Source organism: Heterocephalus glaber, unplaced genomic scaffold (genome assembly GCF_053883595.1).
Source record: "Heterocephalus glaber isolate CG9 unplaced genomic scaffold, H.glaber_assembly_v1.0 deba00001362, whole genome shotgun sequence".
Classification (NCBI taxonomy): domain Eukaryota; kingdom Metazoa; phylum Chordata; class Mammalia; order Rodentia; family Bathyergidae; genus Heterocephalus; species Heterocephalus glaber.
In genome coordinates, this window is record NW_028258272.1 from 26,820 (window position 1) to 47,767 (window position 20,948).

General features: G+C 41.0%; 1 long non-coding RNA gene across 1 annotated transcript; it reads right to left on the reverse strand.

The window, feature by feature from the left end:
- Positions 1 to 11,273: 11,273 nt before the first annotated feature.
- LOC147828085 (uncharacterized) lies at positions 11,274 to 17,317 on the reverse strand. Its single transcript, XR_015451316.1, has 4 exons — positions 15,765 to 17,317; positions 14,669 to 15,550; positions 14,175 to 14,237; positions 11,274 to 11,535 (listed from the first exon to the last, which is right to left on the reverse strand). It is a non-coding gene; the product is annotated as an uncharacterized LOC147828085 (long non-coding RNA).
- Positions 17,318 to 20,948: the final 3,631 nt, after the last annotated feature.

Consider the following 20,948-nt stretch of genomic DNA (forward strand, 5'->3'; position numbering starts at 1 on the left):
CACCACGCCACTCCCATAGTGGAGGGGGCTTCTGGGCCAACACACTGCCTCTCCCAGGTAATGGGATGCTCCTGAAATGGCTCAGAACAGCTCACAGGAAAAATGAGAATGTGTTCTACATACCTTACCAAATTTCTTGACATGGGGGAGGATTTGGCACGGCACTATGCTGCTCCCACAGTGGAGGCATCTTCTGGGCCACCGAACCAATGCTCACAGCTAATGGGATGCTTCCAAAGTGGCTCAGAACTACTCACAGGATAAAAGAGAATGTGTTACATCCACCTTACCACATCTCCTGCCATGGGGGAATATTTCTGGATGGCACTGTGCCCCTCCTGTAGTGGAGCTTGAATCCTGGCCACGCTATTGCCCCTCCTAGCTAATGGGATGCTTCAGAAATGGCTCAGAACTGCATACAGGAAAAATGAGAATGCGTTTGATTCAACTTACCACTTCTCCTGCAAAGAGGGTATATTTTCAGATGGCACCATGCCACTCCCATATTGGAGTGGGCTTCTGGGCCACTGTATGGCTGCTCTCAGCTAATTGGATGCTACTAAAATGGATCAGAACCACTCACAGGAAAAAAAGAGAATGCATTAGATCTACCTTACCACATTTTCTGCCATGGGGGAGGATTCTGGCATGGCACCATGCCAGTCCCATAGTGGAGGCAGATTCCAGGCCACCGTATCGGTGCTCATAACTAATTGGATTCTTCCAAAATGTCTCAGAAATGCTCACAGGAAAAAAAGAGAATGCATTCCATGTACCTTACCACATTTAATGCAACAGAGGAGGATTCTGTGCTGCCACAACCATGCTCCAGTAATGGAGGCACATTCCAGGTTGCCATAAGGCCACTCCCAGCTAATTGGATACTTCTGAAATGGCTCAGAACCACTAAGAGGAAAAAAATATTGCTTTCAATCTAACTTACCACATCTCCTGGCACAGGGAAATATTTCGGAATGGCCAAATGCTGCTCCCATAGTGGAGATGGATTCCGGGTCACTGTATAGCTTCTCCCAGCTAATGGGATGCTTCCAAAATGGCTCAGAACCACTCACATGAAAAAAGAGAATGCATTCGATCTACCTTACCAAATTTCCTGCCATGCAGGAGGATTCTGGCATGGCACTATGCTGCTCCCATAGTGGAGGTGGCTTCTGGGCCACTGTACCTTTGATCACAGCTAATTGGTTGCTTCTGAAATGGCTCAAAATAATTCACAGGGAAAAAGAGAATGTGTTCCATTCACCTTCCCACATCTCCTTCCTTGGGGGAATGTTTCCGGATGGCATCATTCCTCTCCTGTAATGCAGTCTTCTTCCAGACCACCATACAGCCACTCCCAGCTAATGGGATGCATCTGCATCCGAAATGGCTCAGAACCACTCACAGAAAATAAGAGGATGGGTTTGATCTACCTTGCCATATTTCCTGCCATAGCGGAGGATCCTGGGCTGGCACCACCCTGCTCCCATAATGGAGGCACATTCTAGTTTGCCATAAGCCTGCTCCCAGCTAATTAGATACTTCCAAAAAGACTCAGAACCACTCACAGGGAAAAAGAGAATGCATTCGATCTAGCTTACCCCACCTCCTCCCACAGGGGCACATTCTGCCCTGGCACCACCCCGGTCCCATAGTGGAGGCGACTTCTGGGCCAACTTACCGATGCTCACAGCTAATGGGATGCTCCTGAAATGGCTCAGAACCACTCACAGGAAAAATGATAATGCGTTAGATCCACCTTATCACATCTCCTGCCACAGGATATTTCGGGATGGCACCAGTCTGCTCCCAAACTGGAGGCAGGTTACGTGCCACTGAGGGGCTGCTCACAGCTAACAGGATGCTTCCAAAATGGCTCAGAACCCCACAAAGGATAAAAGAGAATGCATTTGATACACGTTACCACATCTCCTGCCATGGGGGAGGATTCTGGGCTGGCACTATGCTGCTCCCATAATGGAGGTGGATCAGGCCTGCCATTCCAATGCTCACAGCTAATATGATGCCCAGAAAATGGCCCAGAACCCTCATCAGAAATGAGAATGCTTTCTGTCCACTGTACTATATCTCCTGCCATGGAGGTTGAGTCTGGGGTGGTGCCACTCCACTCCCATAATGTATGTGGCCTCTGGGCCATCATTCGGCCATTCCTAGCTAATGGGATGCTTCTGAAATAGCTCAAAACCACATACAGGGGAAAAAGAGAATGTACTCAATCCACACCATATCTCCTGCCACAGGGAGGATTCTGCGCTGACACCATGTTGCTCCCATAGTGGAAGGGGCTTCCGGGTCACTGTACCTATACTCACAGCTAATGGGATGCTTCCAAAATGGCTCAGAACTGCTCTGAGGAAAAAAGAGAATGTGTTCCATGCACCTCAACGCATCTTCTGGCATGTGGGAATATTTTGGGATGGTACCATACTGCTCACATATTGGAGGGGGCTTCCAGGCCAACATATGGCTGCTCCCAGCTAATGGGATGCATCCAAAATGTGCCAGAACCACTCACACTAAAAAAGAGAATCCGTTCAATCCACTTTACCACATCTTCTGCCACAGGGGCGGATTCTGCCCTGGCACCACGCCAGTCCCATGGTGGAGGTGGCTTCCAGGCTATTGTACCAATGCTCACAACTAATAGGATGGTTCTGAAATGGCTCAGAACCATACACAGCATAAAAGATAATGCATTAGATCCACCTTAGTACATCTCCTGCCCCGGGGGAATACTTCAGGAGGGCACCAGCCTGCTCCAAATGTGGAGGCCGCTTATGTGCCAACAAATGGCCGCCCCCATAAAATAAAATGCTTCCAAAATGGCTCAGAACCAGTCACAGGAAAAAAGAGATTGCTTTCAATCTACCTTACATCTCCTGCCATGGGGGAGGATTGTGGCATGGCACCTTACTGCTACCATAGTGGAAGAGGATTCTGAGCCACTGTACGGCTGCTCCCAGCTGAAGGGATGTTTCAAAATGACTCAGAACCACTCAGAGGAAAAAAGGGAATGCATTTGATCTACCTTACCACATTTTCTGCCATGGGGGAGGATTCTGGCCTATCACCACACTGCTCCAATAATGGAGGTGGATTTGGGACCACTGATGGCAGCTCCTATCTAATGGGATGGTTTGGAAATGGTTCACAAGCACTCACAGGAAAAAAGAGAATGTGCTCGATCCACCTTTCCACATCTCCTGCCATGGGGGAGGATTCTGGGATGGCAGCACACTGCTCCCATAGTCAATGCAGCATCCGTTCTGCCATACGGCTGCTCCTACTTAGTGAGATGCTTCGGAAATGGCACAGAACCACTCACAGGAAAAAGGAGAATGTGTTTGGTCCACGTTACCACATATCCTGCAACCAGGCAGGATTCCTGGCTGGCACCAGGCCACTGCCATAGTGGAGACAGTTTCTAGTCCTTGGTATGGCCACTCCAAGCTAACAGGATGCTTCAGAAGTGGCTCACAAGTGCTCACAAGAAAAAGAGAATGTGTTCCATTCACCTTACCACATCTCCTGCCACAGGAAAAGATTCCAGGATGGCACCACTCCACTCCCAAAGTGGAGGAAGCTCAACACCCCACTGTCACAAATAGATAGATCAACTGGACTAAAAATAAGTAATGAAATACTAGAACTCAATCAAACTCTTGAACAAATGAACTTAACAGATGTTTACAGAGTCTTCCACCCCACAAAATCAGAATACACATTCTTCTCAGCTGCACAGGGGTCATTCTCAAAAATAGACCACATACTCACACATAGAACATGTTTAAGTAAGTGCAAAGGAGTTGAAGTTGTCCCCTGTATATTATCAGACCATAGTGCAATGAAATTGGAGATCCATAGCAAAAGAAACTTGAAAATTTTCATATACATGTGGAAATTGAACAACACACTTCTGAATAACCAGTGGGTCACAGAGGAAATTAAAGAAGAAATCAGACAGTTCCTTCAATTAAATGACAATGACAATAAAACATATTGGAATCTATGGGACAAAATGAAAGCAGTCTTATGAGGGACATCCATAGCAGTGAATACACATATTAGGAAAACAGAACAAGCCCAATTAAACAACCTGATGCTCAACCTCAAGCTCCTAGAAAAAGAAGAACAGGACAACCCCAGAGCTCATAAAAGGGAGGAAATTATAAAGATCAGAGGAGAAATCAATGCAATGGAGACTAAGAGAATGATACAAAAAAATCAATGAAGCCGAGTTGGTTCTTCAAAAGAATCAACAAAATTGACAAACTCTTAGCCAACCTTGTCAAAAAAAGGAAAGAAAAGGCCCAAATCCATGCAATTAAGAATGAAAAGGATCAAATTACAACAGACCCAGCAGAAATCCAGAGGATCATCAATACCTACTTCCAGAACCTATACGCCAATAAGATGGACAACACAGAAGAAATGGACAGAGTCCTAGATACATATGAATTACCAAAGACGAATGAAGACCTAAAAATTCTGAACAACCCAATATCAACAAATGAAATTGAAAATGTCATTAAAAACTTATCAACTAAGAAAAGCCCAGGCCCTGATGGCCTCACTGCTGAATTATATAAGACATTTAGAGAGGAACTACTGCCACTAATGTTTAAACTCTTCACTGAAATTTAAAGGGAAGCAATACTCCCAAATTCATTCCTGGAAGCAAGCAACACCTTGATCCCCAAAGCAGAGAAGACCCAACCAAAAAGGAGAACTATAGGCCCATCTCACTAATGAACATAGATGCAAAAATCCTTAATAAGATACTGGCAAACAGAATGCAGAAGATCATCAAGAAGATCATACACCCTGATCAAGTGGGATTCATTCCAGGGATGCAGCGATGGTTCAATATATGCAAATCAATCAATGTAATACATTATATCAATAGAGCCAAGGACAAAAACCATATGATTATCTCCATAGACTCAGAAAAAGCATTTGACAAAATCCAACATGCATTTATGATAAAAACCCTACAAAAAATTGAAATAGGTGGTCTCTACCTCAAACTGATAGAAGCCATCTATGAAAAACCAACAGCCAATATTATACTAAATGGTCAAAAACTGAAATTCTTCACACTAAAATGAGGAACAAGGAAAGGATGCCCACTATCACCACTCTTGTTCAATATAGTTCTGGAAACAATAGCCACGGCAATTAGACAAGAGAAAGAAAAGGAATAAAGACAGGAAATGAAGAAGTCAAATTGTCATTATTTGCAGATGACTTGATACTCTATATAGAAGACCCTAAGAACTCCACCAAAAGTCTTCTAGACTTAATAACCAAATTCAGTCAAGTAGCTGCTTACAAGGTCAACACACAAAAATCAATAGCTTTCCTCTACACCAATGACAGACTCATTGAGAGAGAAATAGGGCAAATAATTCCTTTCACAATACCATCCAAAAAATTGAAATACCTAGGAATCAACCTAATGAAAGAAATCAAAGACCGCTTCTCTGAAAACTATAGCACTCTGAAAAGAGAGATTGAAGACGCTATCAGAAAATAGACAGACATCCCCTGCTCCTGGGTAGGAAGGATTAATATAGTGAAAATGGCCATACTTCCAAAACTGCTATATAGATTTAAAGCAATTCCAACTGAGATCACAACAGCATACTTCATGGACCTTGAGAAAACAATCCAAAAATTCATTTGGAGCAAGAAGAGACCCAGAATAGCAAAAGCAATTCTAGGTAACAGAGACATGGCAGAGGGTATCACAATCCCGAACCTGCAACTCTACTACAAAGCTACTGTGATCAAAACAGCATGGTACTGGCAAAGAAACAGACTTGAGGACCAGCGGAACAGACTAGAAGATGCAGAAACAACGCCAGACACACTCAGCCATCTCATCCTCAATAAAGGAGCCAAACACCCTCACTGGAGGAAAGATAACCACTTTAATAAATGGTGCTGGAAAAATTAGGCTTCAACTTGCCAAAAATTAAAACTAGACCTATATCTCTCACCATGCACTAAACTAAAATCAAAATGGATTAAAGATCCATCCATCCATCCATCCACAGTTTGTAATAGCTAAAACTTGGAAACAGCCCAAAGGCCAATAAACTGGAGACTGGATAAAGAAAATGCATCTTTTTAATAAAATGGAGTACTACTCAGCCATAAAAAATGAGAAATTAGATACATTTATATCTAAGTGGATGCACATTGAGGCGATACTCTTAAGTGAAATAAGTAGGACACACATGAATAAATACTGAATAGTTTCTCGGGTGTGAGAAACTGAAAATGTAAATAAGGACTAAATGTATACTAGGTAATGTGAAATAGGAAGAAAAGGTGCAAAGGGGAAGGAAGTGGGAGGGATTGGGGAAAGGATAGAAGAGAATGGGATTAATATGAGAAAATGGAAAAATAGGAACAAAATCTTTGTAAATAGAGAGGACTGGAGGGGTTGAAGGGAGGGCTGGGCAAGGGTGAAAAATAAGAACCAAGAGAGACTATGTAAAGGTGCAAATTTCCAATGATGAATGTCGTTATATTGTATACCTAAAATGTACCACTGATTAGAATGAATAATTGATAATGCAAAATAGGAAGAAAAGGTCCAAAGGGGTAGGGGTAAGGGGAGGGGCAGGAGAAAGGAAAGAAGGCAAAGGAAAAATGCTGAGAAATGGAAAAAATGGAAATAAAGTCTTTGTAAATAGGGAAGGGTGGAGGGGGTGAAGGGAGGGCTAGGAATGGGGAAAAAATAAGAACCAAGGTGCATTGTGTATAGGTACAATTCCCAATGAGAAATGTAATTGTGTTGTATACCTACAATGTACCAATAAAAGAATTTCATAAATAAATAAATAAATGAATGAAGACCCAAAAAACTCGGCCAAAAGACTTCAAGACTTAATTGACAGATTCAGTAGAGTAGCTGGATACAAGATCAACACTCAAAAAACAATAGCCTTCTTGTACACAAATAACAGACTCACTGAGAGAGAAATTAGGGAAATAATTCCTTTTACAATAGCATCCCAAAAAATGAAATATCTAGGAATCAATCTAACAAAGGAAGCAAAAGACCACTACACTGAAAATTACAGCACTCTGATAAAAGAGATTGAAGAAGATACAAGAAAATGGAAAGACATCCCTTGCTCCTGGGTAGGAAGAACCAATATAGTGAAAATGGCCATACTTCCAAAACTGCTATATAGATTCAATGCAATGCCAATTGAAATTCCAACAATATACTTCACAGAAATAGAGAAAACAATCCAACAATTCATTTGGAACCAGAAGAGACCTAGAATAGCTAAAGCAATTCTAGGCAACAGAGACATGGCTGGGGGTATCACGATCCCCAACTTGAAACTCTACTACAAAGCTACTGTGATAAAGTCAGCATGGTACTGGCAAAGGAACAGACCCGAGGACCAGTGGAATAGATTAGAAGATGCAGAAACCACTCCAGACATGCTCAGGCACCTCAACTTTGACAAAGGAGCCAATCACCATCATTGGAGGAAAGATAGTCTGTTGAATAAATGGTGTTGGAAAAACTGGATTTCAATGTGCCAAAGATTGAAACTAGACCCACACCTATCACCATGCACTAAACTAAGATTGAAGTGGATTAAAGATCTAAATATTAAGACAGAAACACCAAACTTGCTGGAAGATAAGTTATGTAGAACACTTGAAGATATTGGCATAGGAAAAGACTTCATGAACAAAACCTCAGTAGCACGGGAACTAGCAGAAAGAATCAACAACTGGGATCTTATATTATTAAAAAGCTTCTGCACTGCAAAAGAAACCACTATCAGAGAACCTACAATATGGGAAAAAAATTTAGCAGCTGTACCTCAGACAAAGGACTACTATCTAGAATTATATAAAGAATTGAAAAAATCAGACTTCCCAAATTCAAAGACCCAATTCAAAAATGGGCATCTGAAATGAACAGACATTTCTCAGACAAGGAAGTAAAAGCAGCAAACAAATATATGAAAAAATGTTCAACATCACTCATCATTTGAGAGCTGCAGATGAAAACAACACTGAGATTCCACTTCACCTCAGAAAGAATGGCTGCTATCAAGAAATCAACCAATAACAAATGCTGGCAGGGGTGTGAGGAGAAAGGAACCCTTCTCTATTGTTGGTGGGAGTTCAGACTGGTGCAACCACTGTGGAAGTCAGTATGGAGATACCTCAAAGAACTAGGACTAGAGGTCCCATTTGATCCAGCTGTTCCCCTACTGGGCATCTTCCCCAAAGAATTAAAAGACTCATACCACAGTGATATATGTTTCCCCATGTTCATAGTGGCACAGTTTGGAATAGCTAAAGCTTGGAAGCAGCCCAAGTGCCCATCAACTGGAACCTGGATAAAGAAAAGGTGGTTTATTTGTAAAATGGAGTACTACTCAGCCATAAAGAATGAAAACCTAGAGTCATTTATAGCTAAATGGATGCATATCAAGGCCATACTCTTAAGTGAAATAAATAGGCCAGACATGTGTAAATACCAAATAGTTTCACTAGTGTGAGAAACTGATAGACTAAACAAGGGTTAAAATGATTAAAATGAATAATTGATAATTCCAAATAGGAAAAAAGGTCCAAAGATGAAAGAGTGAAAGGAGGGGAAGGGGAACGGAAAAGAGGGAAAGGAAAAACTATGAGAAAAGAAAAAAAATGGAAATGAAATCTATGTAAATAGAGAAGGGTGGAGGGAGTGAAGGGTGCACAGGTAATGGGGAAAAAAATAAGAACCAAGATACATCATGTACAGGTACAAACACCCAATGATAAATGGAAATGAATCATATACCTGAAATGTACTAATAAAAGAACTTAAAAAAAAACCTACTTACTTGCTTAAAGACATGGGTCTTTCCAGAACTCCAAGGATAAAGCCTGCTAAGAGAATTCTTTCTCCCTTAAATGAAAATATGAAGAAGTTCTGAGGGTCAATAACTATAGTGATGAATATTTGGATGCTATCAATAATTTCTAACTTCCTCTCTCTGACTGTGAGCATGAAAAGCACATTTGGTCATGAAGAATGGTCCAGCCATTCTACATGGCAATGGGATGCAGCCTCATAGCCATTGAGAAGTCTCTATTGTTTTACCTCCACTGACATACATGTTAAACAGCAGGGAAAAGAAAAGTCCCTTCTCCAAAGTTCATCAGAAAAAACTCAGATATTACATGGCTGAAGATCTCACAAGACCTGATCATAACTCTGGGCATAGCAGCATTCATGGTGAAAAAACATCACGTGGCCAGGTTATGTAGAGGCTCATTTTTTACCTTTCTAAGGAATATCATGCCCTGTAGCCAGGCTACATGCACAGAGGTCTCATCTATCATCAGCAATCTCACCACAACAAACATTTTTTCATCACTGCAGATATCTGAAAGGAAGGCAAACCACACCCTGCTAAAACCTTATCCTTTGCTCTGCAAGAACACTGGGCTGTGCTCTGGCATCACCACTGGCACAAAGGCTTTCTCTTCACTCTGATACTGGAAGCAATTTGAGTGCAAAACTCTCATCTTGAGCCTCATTATCATCAACTATTGACCTGCAAAGAATTCTGTGCTTTCTCCTGGGCAGGGTGGTCCATCACAACACCACTGGACCAAAGAATAAGCACTCCAAGGATGTAGAGAAGATCAACATTCATTTTACTTCACTATACACAAAGGAAAAATTCAGGGTCAATGGATTGGCTCAGTTCTTCCTCCATTGCTCTCCTGGGCTCCAGAACCTAAAGCAAAGTCACAGCAATCCCACTACCCCACAACTCCACATCCGGGACCCCAATATCACTTAGTGAAGGCCATGGATATTCCCTGCCTATGCTGCAGTGAAGGTCCATGGCTGTCCTTACACAGATCCTGGTGATGTTCAGGGCTCACCATGAGCTGTGGACTCCCTCACTGGAAAAGAAGCATAAGAGATTCTACCCTTTGTGGTCTCCTCCGTGTCTACCTGTACAAATCCCATGTCATCCTACCATTCAGGTTCCATCACCACCGCCACACTCCTCCCTCCTTCTTGTCAACAAACTAGCCATGCAATGGTAATGGATGCCTTTGAGGAGATACCTCCCAATTCACTCCAATCCCCATCTCAGGGACCCACTCTGTCACAGTGACCTCATGCCCTGCTTACTCCCCTAGTGGGACAAGTGTGAAATACACATCATCTCTCCTGGAAGGGAACCAATAGCATCTGATGCTTCCTTGTGACAGCAAGAAGGCACAGAGCACCACACTTGTCGATGAAGAGGGAAGAATCAGAGGTTCACCATCAACAGCCAATCTGTCACAGAAAAAAAGGCTACGATGCTGAGTGTGGCACAAACTCTGAACCACTCAGTAGTCAAGACCTTAGAGGGTGCATGTCTAGGAAACATGTGAATACGTCATGCACACCCTCTACACATCCATCTGAATACAGACCATCACTTGGGGCCCAATGAGGTACTGGCACGCTGATTCTCACCTGACACCTGCATGCACTTCCAGCCATAGTCTGCTCATCTTCCCTTGAAGGAACCTGCAGAAAACATGGAGAAGACAAAGTCAGTGTTGAGTCAATGAGCATTTCAATTCCCACAAAAACCACTGACTCACACTGGAAATGTACCTGGCTGCTGGGATAACTGCATGAAAACAATCCTGTCCCCACAGTCAAACCTCTCCTAAGTGGACCCTTGCAGACTCTCCCATGCTAGAGCTCCCTGGCTGGGACACAGCAAGCACCCAAACCTAGACACCATGTCTTCTTCACTGCTCATTTTTTACCATCCATATCACGTAAGCTGTGCCAAGGGTCCCCTCCCAGTGAGTGGCATTGCTGTGGATTCCATCCCTCCTTACTTGAGCAACTTCAAATCAAGCAGTGGGCTACAAATGCCAAGCCACACCTTTGTCACTTACTTGCACATGTGGAAGTGGCAGGACCTCATTGGTGGCCTGGGCACAAGCCCACACTTACCTGGATGTCTGTATGCATCCACCCGATTATACTGTGATGCTCACTGTGACATGACTGTCCTTGTGAAAATGATATCAGAGAATACTGATTTAGTCCATGTGAGTATTGTGGAGGTCACTGTGTTAGACTGTGGCCCCTTTGCTTTAACACCTCAGTCTCAGGGATGTTTCCTAGAAAAATGTATGGTAAGAGAATTCTTTCTCACTTGAAGGGAAACCTGCAGAAGTTCTAAGGCTCAATATTCATAGTGGATGTTAACAAGAATCCTGGCCTCCCCATCCACCTAGCCAACATGAAAACTACATTATGGGTCAGTTCCCCTACATGAAAATGGGACACTTACCAGCAGCCACTGGGAAGATTTCATCTTCACTGGAACACAGGTGAATCAGTGGGGAAAAGCAAAGTGTGCCCAAGTGCCCTCCCACAATATACATCAGTAAAGAAGAAGGTGTTGCATGGCTGAGGGTAGCAGCATCTCCCAAGGCCTTTTGGCAGGATACCTGGTGATGAAACATGTTAATACCAGGTTAGGCAGAGGCTCCTTCTGACCTGGATACAGACATCTGGCCTAGTGATCAGCTTGCACCCATGGTGGTATTTCCCTGGCCTTCCGTAAGTGTACATCAACCAACTTCTTGATCACTCTGTATCCATGAAGGGAAAAGGAACAAGACCATGCTAAAAGGATACAGCATGTTCTGCAAGCATACAATGTGCTTGATTCATTGACAACCACCACTGGTGTGGGAGGCTTCCACTCCATCGCATACCAGATTGAAACTGAGGGAAGAATATCATCCCAAGGCTCTGATCTTCATCAAGTGGGTGCTTGCAAATTTCCTGTGCTTCTTTCTCAGCTGTCTGTTACTCAAGCATGTCACTGCATATAGTAAGCAAACAATGCCGGAACACAGGGACCTTGAACAGTACTTTTCCTACGCTATACAAAAAGAAAACTCACACAGACTAGATTTCTGATTTGTTAGTCTTTTATACTTGAATTTATTCACACAAAATATGGTATCGGCTACACTCAGGGCCCCAACATGCTCCACTGAAGCCTAGGAAGATCCATTTCCTGTGCTGTGATGGAGGCCATACTTGCTGCTATCTGGATCCTGGTGAGGTTCCAGGGTCTGGCCTTTCCTAGCTGTGAGGTCTGGACCCATCACTAGAAAACACACCCGAAAGAACCCATCCTGTACTTTATCCTATGCCCTTCTTTTTCTCCATCTGCACAATCTGCACATCATGGGATTACTCAGGGGTCCATCACCACTACAAGGACCCTCATTTATGCACACTGAAAGCCAGAGAAGAGAAAATGGACACTCCTGAGAAGACACCAGACAAACTGTTACAATCAGTATCTCAGGGAACTACTCTAGGATAATTATCTGAATCCTTGCTTTTTCTCTACAATGCCTAGGTTGTTGTTGTTGTTGTTATTTTTTTTTGAAGCAAAAAATTTATTAGTACATTTCAGGTAAACATAACGATAGCATTCATCACAGGGAATTTGTACATGTTCATGATGTATCTTTCTTCTTCTTTTTTTCCCATTCTCCTCCCCTCCCTCTACCTCTCTCCTTCTCCTTTATTTACAAAAGCTGTGTTTCCATTTTTTCTATTTTCTTTTCTTTCTTTCTTCTTTCTTCTCCCCCTCCACCCTCTTTTGTTCCCCTTTACAATGGCCAGTTTAAAGGCACACTTTCGGCCTGGATTCAGTAGCACCTGATTCTACACCCTGATAGGAATGAGCCCCTTAACCTCACACTTGCCAAATAAAGGAGACTACCTCAGAGTTTCACTATCAACAATGAAAATCACATCTGAAAATAAGGTCTCTGATGTGTGAATGTGGGGTCAGCTCAGAACTCGACAGTCACAGTGACCTTCCCAGCACAAGAATCCAGTACATGACAACATCTCATTAGGCTATTACCCTTATGCTAGCCACCTGGATATTGAAGATTAGATGGGTGCCAATGGGCTGCAATTTATACTTTTGTTTTTACTTGGTTTGTTCAAGGTTTTTTCAACACACTCATTCATTTGATCACATCCATTAACTTGAAAGCACCTACAGAAAACTGTCATTTAGCTCTCATCTTGCTCTTCCATGTCACTGACGCTTTCTGCCCCTCACCCAGAAACAGAAAGGCATACTTCAGCTATGTGTTAATAAAGTCCTTAATTCTATGTAAATTGTATTCTCTGGCATGTCCAAATGTGTAATAGAGCCATCTGTAAATTTTTCAATGTTTACTGTTGTATTGTAACACCACCATGTCTACATCCAACCATGATGCGATGGATCCCTGAAATTGTACAGGTTCAATATTCATTTCTGTCTCATACAAAATGCAGTATTGCATTCACTAGATATTTTCATCATGTCTCTCATTTCTTCTATTAGTACTTGTAACAAAACCTCAGTAACAAGTGTCAAGGACATCCTCATCACTCATCCCTGTATATGAAGATCTGATTTCCTGTGATGTGGTGAATGTCCACTTAGCACTTATAGAGAGATCAGTAGTGTTCTACTATACAAACTTATTTTGCCTGCTGTGATGTATTCACCTATCTATGGACTCTTGTCATAGACTTATGATTTGGTATATGTCTCATTTGCACTTATACAACTCCAAATTCCCTATGTCACTTCATCGTTTCAGCATCCACTTACGTTATCTAGATACTTGCAGGCTTCCATGGATAAAGCCTTGTAAGAGAGTGTTGTCTGTCTTCAGTGATACATGCAAACCTTCCAAGGACAATATTTCAGAGATGGACTCAGTGAAAATTACATGAATCTCTTCTCCACCAGTAGCAATACAAGCATATTACATCTATTACATTCCAGAAAAGATGCAATAACATTTGATGTATCCTTGTAATATTAAGGTGATAATATGTTTTGAAAACATGTATCACCAGAAGTGGGGGAATCTAATAAAACCTAACACAGTCATAAAATGAATTGCTGAAAATGAGATGTCACTAGTGAGTGACTATATCATCCCAGACCAATACACTAGCCAAGACCTTAACATCTGAGCACCTAGTTAGGAACTTGCCAGGATTATAGAAGATCAAACAGCCTTCACTGGACTATGACCATTTTATCATTTACCTTGTTACTAGGGTGACTGCAACAACCATCTTTTCTGGATCACTGTGTTCTCTTGAAGGGCATCTAAAACATATACAAAGCCAGTTTGGCATAGAAGGTGCTGTGTCAGCACATGAGCCCACTCCCTTTTTTATGTCCATTGCTAAAGGACAGCTAAACTCCTCAGGATACTTAGATTCACCAAACAAAAACAGTATTGTCAGAGAGCCCATATTTTGTCATCTCCACACCCTGGAAATTAACCTATGCTTACTGCAGTCCTAGAGTTCCACAATAATTTCAATTAACCAGTTCATAATCACTCCCTCAGCAGTCCTTGCTAAAACACCAATTTTCCCTATGGCATATAAAGGATAAACTCATATTTACTAGAACTGTGAAGGACAAAATTATTTCTTATAGGAGCAGTGACCACTAAATCTAGTAATAGTCAGGACACCCTCATCCCTTTCTTCTATAGATGAAGATCTGGTTTAGGGTACCTCAGCACTTACCTCATAACCCTCTATGGACTTTACTCACTCCCATGGTTAGGATAATCACAGTGTCTTCAGAGGAACTTGAAAATAAAATCATAAAAAATGATTTTGGAACCTATGTCATTCAAAGAAGACATTGACACATTCCCTTGGTCATGGCGTTCAACATACCAAATCATATTCTTATCACAATTACATGGTAAAGCTGAACACTGAGGTAAAAGCCTGCTAAGAAATACCATCTTGTTTGGAAGAAACACTAGAAAAATTCCCATATTCAATACTAGGGGACAGGAAATATCGTCAATGACCTGCATCCCTATACAATAACCTATCACAATCTCTAAATAAGTCCATAGCACAATCTCATATTTACAAAAAGCATTACTGACAAATCATATTTTAAACTGTGTTCTAAGCAGAGGTTACCACAGGAGTTCAAAAGCATCATTCATGATATAAGTACCAAAAAATAAGAAATGCCTCTAATGATTTCAAGTCAACAAACCTGTACCCTAGGATAAAACTTAATGGAATACCTGCCAAAAAGCCAGGGTAACATTGTATTAGATATCCCATCCACTTTACCAAGAAATCTGAAGGTTATTTGTTAGTATCTTGGTAGGGACAATTTCTTACTTACCAAGTTAGTCATAACATTTCATAAATTACCATGCTTAAGTTCAATCAGTATAATTTAATAACTGTTGGAATCTTTGACAACACTTTGAGATATGTGTTTAGGACGCATCATCTTTCACCTGAGGGGAGAAAAAAAGGACAGCTTTAAAATTTTGATCACCTCCATCATCAGGGAAACCAACTGAAGTACTTAGATCTTTAGAACTTCAAGGTCAGAGATGTTCTTCTTCACACCATTTTCTCTTGGCTGGCTACCTGTAGAAAAAATTATGGTCAATACTGTGATGTAGATCAGTTGAATAACTTACATGGATCCCTGCATATGTCTCCACACCTCCTAGGATTAAATTCAGAGTTTATCAAACTTTATATAATAAGCTACTTGTTACTAGCAGTGGTAAACAGAATATTCCTTTACTAAATATGTACAGGAAACATGCTAAAATAAATGTGAGAACCCCACACTTACAGTATCCCTCTTGATCATCATGGCCATGGATACAACAAACTGCCACTGTTGGTCATCATGAGACTTACCACCGTATCTGCATGGAAATGTAAAAACATGGGTGACAAGTATATGTATGGTAAGACTTTTCTACTGGGACCCTTCAAATAACTTTCTTTATTGTCATTATTGCAAGATTTCATTTCCACCTGGACTCATCAACTCTACTTGCATTCTTGATTATTTCATGATGAACATCATTGTTCCAAACCTCATTATCTCATGACTGCTAATATTTTACTTATTAACTACCGTGATGCATAAATGCATAATAATAACCTGAGTACATGAAAGTCATTTGAAATTCCCAGGGTAAATTCTCCCTAAATGTAAGATAATGCAATAATATGGTTTCTAGAATATGAAATACTGCATTCCTTTTCTACATACTTACTTTTTTTAATCATATGATAAAAATTGTAGGGAAACAAACATCACTGACCCAGATATTTGATGATATAATGGTTGGTCTGGCATGTGCTGTACATGAAAATATTTACTCTAATACAGAAATATCTCCTGATAATGAACTTTTTAAGTTCACTGTTAACCCTTGACAGGGATCAAGACACAACCTACCAGGAACTGTTGAATAGCTTCTATTACATCCATGATCACAGGACTCTACCTGGATTCTTGTGGTTCTCCAAGGTCAAGGATAATGTCAGATAAGACAACATTTCTTCATGGAATACCTGCCTAGTCCCTATGATTCCTATAGTTGGGACTATGTGATAAATACTTGGATATGTGCAACCTCCTTACAGGGTTACACATCCTCTCTGAAATACAGAAAAGAAACTGCATGGTTTCAAGTGTTCCTAAGGATGTTATTATTCCTCACCTGAATACTGGCAAAGAAATCATGATGGCAAGTGGTAGGAAAACCATAACCACTTGCCTCATGTGATCTGAAGATCAGGTGGTCTGTGCTTTAGTTTTGGTCTACATCAGCACTTGTTTGCATAAAAGCAATGTCTGCCATTAAAGGCTGATGTTAGATTAACTGTGATCTCATGATAGAAATCTGCAAAGGCTTTAGAAAATACATCTTTAAGAATACTTGAGAAGGTAAAACCAGTAAGATTGCCAAGCTGTGCTGTGGTTTGGGCCTACATCAGAACCTACATGAAACCACCTACCTACATGGTGTGCTGACCAACAGTTGAAAGGGTTACTATAAGGTCTTGACAGAAATCTAAAAATCCCAGTGTTTGGTGCACATCTTATTGCATGTCTATACCTGCAAATAAAGAAAAATCCATGTTTACTGTTACAAATTTATTTTTTACCTATAAACATACTGCTCTAGTCAGTGTTTCCAAGGGAACAGATTTACCACAGGATATACAAATTTATAGGACTGTCTTACAATATTCTCCCAAAAAGTCAAACCCAGAAAAGTGCAATAGATCTTTCCACATAATATTCCACATGAGTCCAGCCAGAGGCCTACAGCCCTCAGCAATGTCTCATGCAAGTTCATATCAAGAAGCTGCACCAAAAGGCCCAAGGGCCAGTGGTAGAAGCTCAAAAGTCTATGCCAGCTGGGTGAATAATCTGTGCCAGAACACTGAGGGATCTGCACTGGATCCAGGGAGTGATGCTCAAGACAAAGGCAAAGACCAGCAACCCCCCCCCCACTGAGGGAGCAACAGCAAGAAAAGCCACTGAATTCCAGTTCCAACAAAGCTTCTCCTGGGAAATCAGCAGCCAGCATTCCTCCCCTCCTATGCTCCTTTTATGCAGTTCTGGCAACAATCCTTAGGTGGGTCACCCACATGCAGAATCACCCTCAGTTAAACTGAGCATTCCCACTTAAACTGGCCATTATTTCATCCGCACACATACCCAAAACAATTTCAGTAGAAGAATTTCAACAGTATCATTAATTACCTTGATGTCAGGAAACAACATCTTTAATGAGAAATGTAACAGCAGCTCATCTCTGTGCACTTGGAAAGAGCTTGATGGGAGAGCAAAAGACTTGAGAACACAAGTTCCAGTGTCACAGTTCTAATTTCATGGTTTTTCAGTGTCAAGGGTGTTATCTATCCTTCCTTATCACTTGCCTGGATACCTGGAAAGCTCCGTTAATAAACATGTATGTACACAGTGATGTCTTGCCCAGAACCTAAGTAGATCCACGTGATAAATACATTTAAGGACACAGTCTGTTCTATCAAGATACCAACAAATAACCTTGGTCCACTTTCATCATCAGGGAACCATTAACACTCTTTGGATCCCATCAAAACTTCAGTACCAGCAACATTCTCAGAGTCATCATATTCTCTTCACATAACACCTTCAATGATTAAATGGCCAATACTGTGGAAAAAATAGTATATCTTACCAAGACACATATAGTTATTAGTAGGATTATTACTAAAGTCATTATATTTAAACTCTAAATGCTAAGGAATAAAAAAACAGCATTATTTCCCAACTGACAATTTTTTTCCTACCTGACACACAAAAAGCATGATAACAAAATATCACCTTGATTGCCTAGGTATCTGAAAATCAAATGGTCCATATATTTTTAAAGTCCACATCGTCACTCAGAAACCAGCAAAATCTCCATGAAAAATCACTGAGAAGCCTCACCAGCCCCAACCTCTGACTTTCCCCTCATCTTCATAAAATATGAACACTCTCATGTAGGGAACAGGGGAAGGGGACATTACCAGAACCTCTGCAGTAAGTCCTAGTTGCCTGTGAGCCATGGCAGCACACAGCGAATTACAGGAAAGGTAGACAAATGAGACTGAGAAGAAGCTGAGCTTTGGGTCTGATCAGTGCTGCTCTGGGTGGCAAAGACAAAAACCCTCTAGCTTCCAGTACCTTTTATTCAGTACGTGGGGAAACAAATGTAACAAGTGAAAAATAGAGTTCAGTACTTCACATTGGGATAAACAAGGTGTAACAAAAAGCTAGGGGGTAGTGAAAATCTAAGAGGAATGAGGAATTATGCAGATGAAGATTTGGTTCCTCTCTGGCGTCTCTCAGGTGTGGTCTTGTCCTGGAGATTGCAGCATCTGGGGATCACTGAGGTCTCAGTTGTGACCAGAGGCCAAAATGCAATTATGTCTGAAATGTCCTAGCTGGGCTGTAGGCAGGAGAACTAGGCCTACTCAGATGATTTTTCCCTAGTATTATGTAGCATTGCTCCCAACACTCTCAGAGAGTTATGATGCCCCTAACAATCCTTTGTCTCTTGTTTACAGGCAGCAAATGCTACAGTCAGTCCTTAGGACCTAATGAGATCTGATTAGTGCATGCCTCTGCTACTCAGTGTTATGCGGCCCTGGAATTGACCATTATGGGGGTATTTGCACTAAAGAAGTTAATAGATTCCACACTTGGGGCATTTCCTTTAGGAGAACCAGTTATTAAGCATTTACCAGAATATGCTGATGCACAAAGTAATAAATGAAAAGGGAGAAGCACTATGAATACTGACAACTCAATCTTTTTCTTTCTCATGAACTTCTTGCAACTTTTGTAGATGAAAGAATATGTCAGTTTGCTCCACATATGCATTAAAATACACTATTTTTCTAAACTGTTATATATTTTATGAAAAGAGATGTTAGACACTTTTATTACAAATTTCTTAATATAATATTAATGCCAGTTAGGAACTTACAAATCTCATGTCAAAAGTTTATAAATGTGCTTACAAAGATAGGTAATAAATAATTCTTATTATATAATTGTTCAAAAAGATTTAGATAAGTGTATATATATATTACTAGACCTAGCATAGAAATCAGATACATAAATTTATAACATAGGTATAAATTTATAAAATCACTGATACAGGTTTGAACACACGCACACACACACACACACCCCTTCATCCATTCATCCTAGTGATAGTCTTATTAGTAGTGGGTCTCTAGGGCTCAGACTTACTAAAATGTTTCTGATTTAAATCCAAAGAGCTGAAAACTCATAAGTTGGGCTGCAGATGCTTACAAGCCAGAAAAATCATGTTCTAGAATACATTAAGAGTAATAGCAATGCACAGAATGTGTGAGAAACCCATTCACCAGCTGAAAAGGCCTCTGGGATTGGCCAGAGTGGAAACAAAAAGGCCAGTTCAAATCACAAAGCCAAATCTCACTAAAAGGTCTTTATTTTGAAGACTGCATTTAATTGACCAGTAACCTCACAAGTAGTACATTTGTAGAATGCAGTTTAGCTGAAAAGCTGGTTTTATGAAGGAGTCAGTGACCACTGGAAGTAATCAATACACCTGTCCCCATGGGCCATGGCCTAAGTACATATGGATTTCAGACCCCTGCTTCTAGTTGCATACTGGTCATGCCTCCTGATTAGCTCTGACACACAAAGAGCTCTGAAATTATCTTTCCTGTTCTGACTATACGAAAACAGCTGAACAAACTAAAAATCAGCAACTTTAATTAGATCTGTAAGAGCACTGAGGTCACATCACAAACTGCCACAGCAAAAACCAAACATGCAAATATAGAGAATCACAGTTTACCAGGACCAGAGACATATGGAGATAGGAACTGGTAGGAAAAAATAAACAGCAACTGATGAACTGCTGAAAGCTGACTTCAGACTAACTCCAGAGTTAAAATCCACTGTACCCAGTTTAGGGAGCCTCCTATACTGGTGTGGGTTTGGCCTTCAGAAGACCCACCAGGGTGAGTAAAATATGAGAGACAATCTTCTCTTCTGTGAGCAGTGAAGAACAGAAGTAACCACTTTGAAATAAGCCCAGACAGTTCTACTTTCTCTAATGAGATTGTGCTCAAGGAAGCTACTTTGCTACAGCCATATCTGATGAAGAGGAAGAGCAACTAGACATTGTTAGTCATTCTAGATTTTCTGTTTTGTGTAATAGGAAAAAAAGTTGAGAAAAGTTACTGATGGCTACAACTCGGGAACTCAAGTCCATTAAAAAAAACTGATATATACTTTTAAGGTGGAATGCTTCTCTTCCTCAAAATCTTATCCCACACTGACAGAGCTCCTATATAAAAACAGTGGTTACAAATGAGACACCCTAAGAGAGACATTCTATTTTAAGAAGAGGTTCTCTAGGAGACTTGGCGTCAGATGGAAGTGGCAAACAATGGGAAATTAGAGAAAATGGAATCTTTGGTG